Raw genomic sequence first — 11,702 nt, forward strand, 5'->3', positions numbered from 1 at the left:
TCCTCCCTCTCCCCCTCCTCCCCCCTCTCTCTCCCCCCTTCTCCCTCTCCCCTGCCCGAGCCCTCATCCCCCGCTCCAATCCCTCTTTCCGCCCCGGGGCCCGGGCCTCGGCACCTGGATGAACGCGTTCCCTTGGACGCTTTTGGCAGCCTCGGCCGTCACCCTGATGCCGTTGGCCGAGGCGAACACCCGCAAAGACATGGCCCAGCCGAGTCCCACGCCCCGGTCAGCTCGAGGTCCGCAGCCGCTGTTCGGCCGCAGGCCACAAAGCACCCGAGCCCAGTGCCGGCGTCACTCTATCGCTAATGAGCGGATAATGAGATGCTAATGAGCGGAATGTTGAACGTTTTTCGGAACGGTAAGCTTTCTTTCGACGTAACATACGCGTAGGTACGCCCTATAACTTTCGAGCACATAGCCGGACAGACGCACACGTGAGGACAGACAGACAGACAGAAGTATCCGTTTATATATATAGATACTAGCTGAAGTGCCCGGCGGTGCCGAGGCTTTTTCGAGGGCATGTTGTTGTTGGAAGAGAGAGAGAGAGAGCGACTGGGGGTTGGGGGGGGGGGGGGGAGGGCAGGGAGGGCGGGGGGGGAAGGGAGGGCGGGGGGGAAGGGAGGGGGGAGGGGGGGGAAGGGAGGGGAGGGGGGAAGGGAGGGCGTGGGGAGGGGAAGGGGGAGAGGGGGGGAAGGGAAGGGGGGAGGGAGGGGAGGGGGGCGGGGGGGAGGGAGGGGAGGGGGGGCGCGGGGGGGAGGGAGGGAGGGCGGGGGGCCCCCCCCCGAGGGTCGCGGCCCCCCCCCGAGTGTCGCGCCCGTGGGTCGCGCCCACCCCCCCCCCCGAGGGTCGCGGCCCCCGCAGAGGGTCGCGGCCCCCCCCACCCCCCGAGGTGAAGACCGCCGAATGCGGCTGTGCGAGACGGCCGGGGGGCCGGTTGCCAGGGTGACGCTTGACGCTCAGCAAGCCCCGCCCCCCGGCCGAGCCAGAGAGAGACGCCGCGTCTCAGCTCCTGCTGCGCGCGCACCCTAGCGGCGCTGGGCTGAGGCTCGGCCCTCCAGCCTTCGAGTGGGGCCGGGAGGTGCCTAGCTCGGGCGTGGGTGCGAAGGAGAAGCCGAGGCTTCGAGGCCTACCTGGAAAAACGGGGAAAGGTAGGAAAATTAATGAGATTAGATAAGTTAATTCGTTTCTAAATCCTTTTTTTTTTAAAACAATATGTGTTTTAAAAGCAACGTTTTTTTTAAAGACGCAGAAAGCGGGAAAAAGAAAGGAAAAGTTTGGAATCAAGATGGCGGCGACTCACCTCGGTTCAGAACGATAAGGCCCGCCCACACACGCACCGATTGGCCCAGCCGCACGCAGCAGCAAGCCGCCGTACGATAGAGTGACCTCGAGGTCGACCAGTCGCTAATGAGCGGAACGTTGAAGGTTTTTGGGATACCGCGGGCGCGATTTTAGCCCGGCCGAAACGTAAATACGCTTAAAACCGTCTCGGAAGCGTAAGCTTTCTTTGGAGGTAACGCGCGCGTAGGTACGCCCTGTAACTTTCGAGCGCATAGCCCGACAGACGCACAGGCGATGACAGACAGAATGACAGAATGACAGATGTACCGATTTATATATATATATATATATATATATATATGTAGAAGATACAATCAGTGGGATTTTTTTTAAAATTTTATTTAAAGTTAAAGTAGTGTTTTGGCAGCCCATACTTTTCATGAGTTTGACAGCTCTTACTGTCAAACTCATGAATGAGTTTCCCCTCCCCTGATTGGCTGCACAGTGCTCACCTGATCCCAACCGGCACATCGCACTAACTACGCTGCTGGATCAGGTAAGCACATCGCACCGACATCGGAACCGGGCCAGTGACAGGGAATGCAAGCAGGCCCGGGCTTCAGATGTCGGCGCGCAGGGTGAGTGCAGATCGGGGGCTTGCACGCGCGGCAAGCTCCCAATCCTAATTTCAGGGCCATTGCATATTCATTTTACAACACTGACCTTGAAGGAAAACAAAACTGACCGGTACATTTTATTTAAGTAACACTAATTCAGTTGCCTAATACGCAAGTTGCTTTTGGCTGTTTAAGCAATTTTTTTGTCCTGTAGGCAATTATTCCCCCTTTGTACGAGGCCAGTAAATTTCACCCCAACAGTGTTTGTTTGGCTGCAGTAACAAATGGCCATAACATTTAAATATGCAAACAGCTATCAGATAAAGCAGAATGGAAAGGATAGCCAGCCAGAAAAAAAATGACCGAATACAAGGGGCTAGATTCTGTCAGCCACGAGGAGGCAGGTATGGAGGCGGGACTGCCGGTAACGTTGCAGAATTTGGGGGCGGCTGGCAAACCCGCCCCCAACCTGCCTCCGTGCCCTCTTGCCAGGAGGCGGGAAGCTGTCCTGCCCCGGGTCCCGTCTTCTCGAGGCGGGAAAGGGATTAAAGCCTATTAACTGCCTGTTAACAGGTAGTTAATAGGTGGAAAATAGGATTATCCCCATTTTTAGCTCCGAAGTGCAGGCTTCCCGACTTCGGGGAACCCCGCCAGGATGTAGGAGACGAGAAGGAGGTCGGAGGGGGTCGGAGGGGTCCAAAAGTGAGATGTACAAGTGAGTGATGTGTGCAAATGTGGAGTGGTATGTAAGGTGAGTGTAAAGTGTTATAAAATGTTCATTTACCTTTGTTTCTGCCGACAGCCTTCAGCCACTGTGGAGCCGGAGTCCCGACATCTCCATTGTAGAGATCATAGACTGCCTGTTGGATTCTCTGAACCAACAGCCAGGTGATTTCTGCAAAGTTGAAAGGTTTGATGAGTCCTGAACACAAGGCCTCATCAAACTACACAGAATGTCAGTGTTTGACAGCTTCACAGAGCTGTCAAACGATTACATTTCTTCTTTCAAAAGTTCTTGACAGATGGCACATCATACGTTGACGTGCTCTGTCAGTGACTTCCCCCTAATTGGCCTGCTGAGCCCGCTGGGCGGGCTTAACAAGGTCAATCAGGGTAAAATCCCGCTGGTTGGCCAGAAGTTGATGGAGGTGGGATTGAAAGCTGGCAAGCAACAGTCCCGCCTCCAAAAGTTTCCCATTGAGAAAATCCAGCCCAAGGTCTTTTTCTTGAGAAAACTGCATTTCCAAGCATACAAAGCATAGACTGCCATTTTAAAAGTATGGCCCAGTGGTAGCACTCTTGCCTCCGAGTCACAAGGTTGTGGGTCCAAAATCTAGACTGGCACTGCAGTGTAGTACTGAGGGAGTACTGCATTGTTGGAGGTGCCGTCTTTCGGATGAGACGCTAATCCTGTCTTGCCCTCTCAGGTAGGCATACAAGATTCATGGCACTGTGCGAAGAAGAGCAAGAGTTTCTCCTCATGCCCTGGTCAATATTTATCCCTCAACCAACATCACTTAAAAAAATTATCTGGTCATTTATTTAATTACTGTTTGTGGGACAAATTGGCTGCCGTGTTTCCTACATTAGTGACTACACTTCAAAAGTACTTAATTGACTGTAAAGCACTTTGGAACATCTCAAGGTCGTGAAAGTACTTGTCTTTCCTTTTTTCCTACCATTTGAGCTAGTGGGGTTTTTTTTTTAATGTATTTTCTGCAGTTGTTTCATAGGAACTCGCAACTCTGTTTTTAGTTTGTCACTTCATCACACAAGTTGTGGCAAGCAATATTTGTAATCTTTGTTTGCGTGTCGAGTAATTTTCTCCCTTTTCAAAGCCTCTACATCCTGTGCACCATTTCTGGCCCAGAGGATGGGTTCATACTTGTGCCTTGACTACGAGTGTCAGAAGACTATTTAGCCATGGGGTCCAGCCAGACAAACCCAATCACATCCTCAACCAGCATTCACGTACTCGCCTCAAGCAGGGTGTCGCTGGATAGTAATAATCGTGAGCAGGAGGTCTGGTTGAATTTTCTACTCTGTAAATGCACCTTCGGTCAATCGTAGCAACCTCCAGCTTAGGTCAGATAACTAAGCAGAGATTAGGAATAACAACAATTTACACTTATATAGCGCCTTTAACATAGCAAATTGTCCCAAGGTGCTTCACAGGAGTGTACTCGGACAAAAAAGACACTCAGCCAAAGGAGTCATTAGCACCGGTGACTAAAAGCTTGGTCAAAGATTTAGGTTTTAAGGAGCATCTTAAAAGGAGGAGCACGAGGCAGAAAGGTTTAGGGAGGGAATTCCAAAGCTTAGGGCCTAGACAGCTGCCAATGGTGGAGTGAAGGAAGTGGGGGATGCACAAGAGGCCAGAATTGGAGGAACACAGAGTTCTCAGAGAGTTGTACGGCTGGAGGAGGTTACAGAGATAGGGAGGGGCGAGGCCAGAGAGGGTTTGGAACACAAGGATGAGAATTTTAATATAACAGCTCACTAACACAGGTATAGTACCAACATTCCTGATGTGGACCACTTTCCATGCCTCGGGAGCCTACCGTCAACAAGGGGAGATGTCGATGACGAAGTCCAACACCACCTTCAGTGTGCCAGTGCAGCCTTCGGTCACCTGAGGAAGAGAGTGTTTAAAGACCAGAACCTCAATCTCGGCACTAAACTCATGGTCTACAGAGCAGCAGTGATACCCGCCCTGCTGTATGCCTCAGAGACATGGACCATGTACAGCAGGCACCTCAAAGCACTGGAGAGGTACCACCAATGCTGCCTCCGCAAGATCTTGCAAATCCATTGGCGCACCAACGTCAGTGTTCTCGATCAGGCCAACATCCCCAGCATCGAAGCTTTGACCACGCACGATCAGCATCATCCGCATGCCCGATACAAGACTCCCAAAACAAGCGCTCTACTCGGAGCTCTGGCACGGCAAGAAAGCCCCAGGTGGGCAGAGGAAACGCTTCAAGGACACCCTCAAAGCCTCCTTGAACAAGTGCAACATCCCCACTGACACCTGGGAATCCCTGGCCCAAAACCACACAAAGTGGAGGAGAAGCATCCGGGAAGGCACCGAACACCTCGAGTCTCTTTGCCGGGAGCAAGCGCAAGCTGAGCGCAAGCAGTGCAAAGAGCGCACGTCAACCCAAGCACCCCACCCACCCGCCCCTTCAACTGCCCCACCTGTGACAGAGACTGTAGGTCCCGAATTGGACTCATCAGTCACCTGAGAACTCATTTTTAATGTGGAAGCAAGTCATCCTCGGTTCCGAGGGACTGCCGAAGAAGAAGTAGTACCAACATTCCTGATGTACAACAGCTGCCTATACTGTAGTGCCATTTTTTTTTTTTTTTCAACTACATTATAAATCACCAAAGATCAATACAAAAATTACAATTTTCATCAGCTACACCGAGTGGCTTTCTAATTCTGTCGAAGGGTCCTCGACCCGAAACGTTAACTCTGTTTCTCTCGCCTCGATGCTGCCTGGCCTGCTGAGTGTTTCCAGCATTTTCTGTTGTTATTTTGGCTTTCTATTTGGTTCTTCAGATTAGATGACGAACACACATTACAGTAAACTATTACAGTGGCAAGTCCATTCATCCATCATGATATCAAAATGCTTCGTTATAAACTTCGACAAATAGACACTTTATTTAAACTCAATTAAATCCTAGGGGTCGATTTTAACTCGGGTGCGGGGAATTGTCGGGTTCCCCGAATTTGGTGTTTCCCACACGAATCTAAATGGGTGTGTGAGATTGATGCAATTTTAACTCAATTGGCCAATTGATTTCCAACGTGTGGGAACCCTTGGCAAATGAGTATTTCCAGTCAGAAAGTCGCATAATATGACGTCATTATAGCTGCTGCATTTAGGGTCTGCAACAAGCCTTGCTTCTCCTGCAGGCTGCCAACCTTTTGGCATTTGCTGACACACTGAGCTGGAAACAGAATGGCAAGAGAAAGACCGAGGTCTGCACCCCGTTTTGACGACGTTGCCCTGCAGGCTTTAGTGGAGGGTGCAAGAGCTCACAAGGAGGTGCTCTTCCCTTCATCAGGGAGGAAGATGCCTCCCCAGCAGACAAAGGCTGCCTGGCTGCAAGTGGCAGAGGAGGTCAACTCCTTATCGGCTACCCGCAGAACCTGGATACAGTGCAGGAAGAGATTTCATGACCTTCAGCACACTGGAAAAATGAGTATGAAGTTCCCATCACTCTCAATCTGATCCCCATTGCCTTTCCTCACCAGCACTCAGCTTTAGCAATCTCTTCCTCCACATCCCACTAGACAATGACATCCATGCACCCTTACCCTCTCTCTCTATGGCCACATTCACCTAACTATTCGACTATGCAGCCCTCACACTCCCTATCACTCTGATGCTATGAAAACAACTTACAACACACAGGGAGGGCCCTTGGTCTTGCCACCTCACTCCATCTTTGTCTCCTTCTAAGCAGCTATGCTATGGATTCTCTACACTCACTCCTTCATTCTCACTCAAACTCCACTTGTCTCCCTCATTGCAGGAAAAGAGAGCTCACAATAAAAGAGAACGAGCGAGGACAGGAGGAGGGCCGCCATCAGTAGCCCACCTCACCTCCTGGGAGGAGGCGGTCCTGGAGATCGTAGGACTGGAGGATGAGGCGCAAGTGGGGAACGGACAGATGGGTGCATCACAGCAAGCTGGTGACAGAATAGTTTTCCATCTCATTGACATTGCATGAGTCGCTGATAATAATTCTGAAGCTATAACAGAAGGACCTATGATCATCTGCAATGTGCATGTAACCTTGACTTCACATCTCTAACTCTTTCCTTTACTCCCCCACAGGACCATCGAGAGCCCCCCGTCCCCACTGTCCAGGAGGAAGAGCCTGAGCTTCCAGACTCCTCAGAGGAATCTGCAACCTCGGAGGACGCAGCGTCAGCAGAATTCAGCGCACCCAGCACCAGCGCAGACACTCACACCTCGGTGGGACATAGAGTAGTGTTGTCACCTGGTGTATCACAGCTCACAAGTGAGCATCAGCAGATTGTGGAGACAGGGACAGCAGTGGAGAGTGCTAGTCGGAGGGCGCAGGACTCTGCCAGCTCGGCTCAGCTGCATGTCGACTCTCTGCCTCTGGGTCCATCCATAAGATCAGCGGGGCTGGAACTCCAGGAACAGATGCAGGAGTCTCTGGCAGGTTTTGTCTCCAGGGTCGATGTGAGTGTGGAGTGAATAGAGGAGTCCATAGCGAACATGAGCAGAGCCTTTGTGGAGTCATTGCCGCATGAACACATCACCATGGAAAGGATGGCAACCTCCATGGAGGAGATAAGTCGCCAGGGTATGGAAAACATGGTGAGTGTTCATAATAGAATGACATTTCTTGAGGAGCGATGGGCATCTATTGAACAGAGAAACCAGACCTTCATGGAAGTCCTTCTGAGTAGGACTGCCATTGCAGATACGAGTCCCCATGGCCCCCTGATGTGCTGCAAGGTGCTCTCAAGCCACTTCCAAGCGCTGGCCCCTTCTGGCCTGTGCAGCTTCAGGTGGGTGCGCAGCAGCCTGGCGCTCCTGCTGTTGTTCCTGGTTCTGCTGGTGCCGCAGCTGGTGTTCGAGCTCATCTAATGCCCAGAAGGGAAGAAAATAAATGGCACCCATGCTTCTGGTACATGCCTCCGTTGAGGAAGCGCTGAGTGAAGGTGGCGAGCGGGGTTTCCCAAGAGGTCACACTGGAGATGTGTGTGAGGCGCCAACCTTCCACAGGTGTGGTTAAGCCTGGTAAAAGTTGCCCCAGGCCTGAAACAACAAAATCCTGCCACCTGCAAACGATGACTGATCAAATCTCCTCTTTAATGGTTGACCTGCAGCTGATAGTCAGCAAGCCAATAGTGCTCACGCCAGGTTTCACAGGCGTGATCCCCACCAGGCGTGTTTTACGTGGGAAAAGGGTTAAAAATGCAAGGGCTTGTTAAAATGGGATTATAAAGGCCAATTATTGCTGATTAAGGGCCTTAAAGACCAGTCCCGCCTGTTGGAGGCGGGACTGATTCGGGACCATCAGACACACCTGGGTTAAAATGGCTCGGGGTCGGGAACCAGGCAGGGGGGGGGGGTCCCGACCTCCAGTTTTTGCAAATTTAACCCCCCACACGCCTCAAAGCCTGCCTCACGGCTGAGTTAAAATCGACCCCCTCGTGTTCAGAAAGCTACGGGTGTTTACATATTTATTGGAAGTCCTAAAGCACTTACAGACATGGGCCAAGATTCTCCGCTGTTCGCTAGGATTTTATATATTATATTTCTTGCTTGGCCTTTGATTCTCTGAAAAAATCATGTAGGGTCTCGTACATGTTCTCCAAGACTCTAATCTATTTTAATACCAGAGGCATAATTGGTATAAGAAAATTAAAGAGGCCAAGAAAAAAAACTTATTCACAAATGTTTCTTAATCTAAACTTAGATCAAGATATCTTGTATATTGTTTGTACACTCCTACTCAGTTGTATGTCTGTATGCAGTGAACACACAGGGGGAAACAAAAGGGTAAAATAAATCAAGGCAAAACATAAAATTGATTCTGTAATATGCAAGATAAAAACTGATCTTGATCTCAGACTACTGCTTTTCTTTTAAAATAAAGATGGAAGAATACCCTCATTTTTCCATAACTAAATGGCCCAATAACAAAATTACAGAAAAAACATTCCTTTGAAACAATTGATATCAGAGAACATAATTTTGCTAGCATGTCAGTACAGCCACAAGTATGTTCATGTGTCATGCTGAGAATTCTTTCACAAACTTTGGCATTACATTACATCTATGGGAATTTGAAAATTGTAAATTTGAGAAATACTTATTTTCTAAAATAAAATTCTCTATAGGATTGTATATTAGTACATTTTCTCCTTGGCGTTTGATTCTCTGAAAAAAATTGTCGCGTTTATCAAAGACCCGAAGCTATTTCAACGTCAAGGAGGTATAAAGGATCATTTACTCCCATTACATGAATTGGCAAAACTCTTAAGGGTGCAGTCATACTGCCACTTTTGTATAAATGCTACACAGCCTTTTTGGATGTCACATCCATGCAATGGTGGCAGTATAACTCAGGAGACGAGGGGAGCAAAAAGAAACCCTCCTGACTCCCCAATCTACAAGGCACAAGTCAGGAGTGTGATGGAATACTCTCCACTTGCCTGGATGAGTGCAGCTCCAACAACACTCAAGAAGCTCGACACCATCCAGCACAAAGCAGCCCGCTTGATTGGCACCCCATCCACCACATTAAACATTCACTCCCTCCACCACCGGCGTACCGTGGCTGCAGTGTGTACCATCTACAAGATGCACTGCAGCAACTTGCCAAGGCTTCTTCGACAGCACCTCGCAAACCTGCGACCTCTTCCACCTAGAAGGACAAGGGCAGCAGGCGCATGGGAACACCACCACCTCCAAGTTCCCCTCCAATCACACACCATCCTCACTTAGAAATATATCGCCGATCCTTCATCGTCGCTGGGTCAAAATCCTGGAACTCCCTCCCTAACAGCACTGTGGGAGTACATTCACCACACGGGCTGCAGCGGTTCAAGAAGGCGGCTCACCGCCACCTTCTCAATGGCAATTAGGGATGGGCAATAAATGGTGGCCTTGCCAGCGATGCCCACATCCCACAAACGAATAAAAAAAAGGTGGTCTCACACCAATTAGAATTGGCACTGAGTGCGGTATAACTCCTGTCTGGAACACTACAGGGGTGCTGCATTACTTTAAAAAAAATAGCTCGAATCCATTGGGATGCTTGATCATGGGGGTCAGTAATTGTGAGAAAACTGAATCTCGTGTTTTTTTTAAACAAGAAAAATTCTGACAAAACTGAACTTCAAAGTTAAGGAATAATGGCAACTCGCCCAGTAAAATACACAGAGGTTAATTTAGAAACGGGTTACAGCCCATCTGTAGCCTGCCCGCTTCCAGACTGGAATCCTGTTTGGTTGCAGCAAACCCCAAGCACTTTGAAGTGTTACACAGACAGATAAACAGGAGATGTTTCGCTCGGGGAAAAAAAGAGGACAGCCCATCGCCCGCCATTAAAAGCCCGAAGCAAGGAGAGACGCAGGGATTTGGTGGGGTGGGATTATCTTTAAAATATAGTACCTGAAAAATTAAAATATAAAAAAAATTCAAGCAAAGGTTTTCAAGAACAAACCTCACGAGAACAGGAAAGGAAGCCTCTTTAAATCCTTTCCGGACAGCGTTGGGGGGACAGACGACGCTTCACCATGGGAACCGAATCGACTGGCTTAAAGCGAGCCCATATATATGTAGGAAGCTATGTAAAATATGGTTATTCATGCTTTAAGATGCAATCGGGAGCAGAGACTGAGAAAAAACTTTTTTTTTAAAGTGGATTTTAAAAAATTCTTACCGCTTTTTTCCCCCCTTGTTCCCACCTCACTTTATTTTCTTCTCCAAACTCTCTCTCATGCTCTCGTACTCCGAGCCGGCGAGGTTGATCCCTCCATTATATCCAGTGTGTGTTGAGTTGGGCAGGTATCGCAGTGAGCGGGCGAGCTGATATTCTGCCGCTTTGTTACAATGTAGCGGGCGAGTGTTGCTCTTCACCATTCAATCAAACCGAGCTCCTCACCTCTGAACTCCAGCAAGTGTAAACCAACCTCCCTTCCACCTCCTCCGCCTCCCCCAAAACAGCAACGAGGCAACTTCTGCAAACCCATCCTCCTAAAACTGCCCTTTCCTGATTGCAACCCCTGCTGGCTTGGAAGAATACAACTTGCAATTTTTAAAAATCTATTATATTATGTGTGAAATTATCATTTATAAAGTGGAGGGGGTGGAGAGGGACTTGGTTTTCATGAATAAGTGTTCTGTAAGTCTGTTTCGGATGAGACGTTAAACCGTTTGCCCTCTCAGGTGGATGTAAAAGATCCCATGGCACTATTTCGAAGAAGAAAAGGGGAGTTCTCCCGGTGTCCTGGCCAATCTTTATCCCTCATTATTATCACATTGCTGTTTGTTGGACCTTGATGTGCGAAAATTGGTTTCTTTCTTCTTTCCTTCTTTCTATCTGAATTTGCATTTATAAAATGCTTCTCACAACCGTAAAGCACTTTCGAAGTGTAATCACTGTTGTAATATCGGAAACATAGTTTTAAAATGAAACTGTAGGACAACTTGCATTTATATATAAGCGCCTTTAACTTCACTGGAGGAAGGAGATATTAGGAAGGGGGAACCAAACTTTTGGTCAAAGAGGTGGGTTTTATACAAGCTCTTAATGGGGGTGGACAGGCGCAGAGGTTTAGGGAGGAAATTCCAGAGAATACTGTAATGTATATACCTTTAAGGGGGGGAACTACTTTTTACAGCTCATGTATACTGTAGTACCAGCAGTGACCACACCTGTATATAGCACTGAGTAGTAATCTGTACAGTCAGTTCAACTGTGAGCCACGTTGAGTAAACACCTGTTGTACCGTTTCTGCTGCAGTCTGTATCTTATTATACCCAGACACAACATTGACGACGAGGCAAGTTCGAACCTACCTGCAACTCTGCATCACCTCCCGGGGATTCGTTCCTGGAGATCAGTGGATTGGAGGTCAAGGCCAGAGACTCGGGCGTCGACCACGGGCAACCGCCCAGTCATCCAGCAGAGACTCGAGAATTGCGGGGGAGGCTGTCGAGAGCCAGGCTTGGCTTTCCAGTCGAGGTGGTCCAGCGAAACGGGCTGGCAACAGGTAGTGCGCAGACCCTTCCCGGA

General features: G+C 49.2%; 1 protein-coding gene across 4 annotated transcripts in view; it reads right to left on the reverse strand.

Annotated features, from left to right (window-relative positions):
- The window catches only part of ninl (ninein-like), a 160,056-nt gene extending 149,450 nt beyond the window's left edge, over positions 1–10,606 (reverse strand). For 3 of the 4 annotated variants that reach the window (XM_085981883.1, XM_085981882.1, XM_085981886.1), the window contains exon 1: positions 10,347–10,606. The gene's annotated coding sequence lies outside the window, so the exon portion shown is untranslated. The remainder of the gene's footprint in view (positions 1–10,346) is intronic. The other variant, XM_085981884.1, reaches the window with a different exon arrangement.
- Positions 10,607–11,702: the final 1,096 nt, after the last annotated feature.

This window comes from Somniosus microcephalus, chromosome 3, assembly GCF_052327205.1.
Source record: "Somniosus microcephalus isolate GS21.2 chromosome 3, FLI_Smic_1.0, whole genome shotgun sequence".
Taxonomy (NCBI): Eukaryota; Metazoa; Chordata; class Chondrichthyes; order Squaliformes; family Somniosidae; genus Somniosus; species Somniosus microcephalus.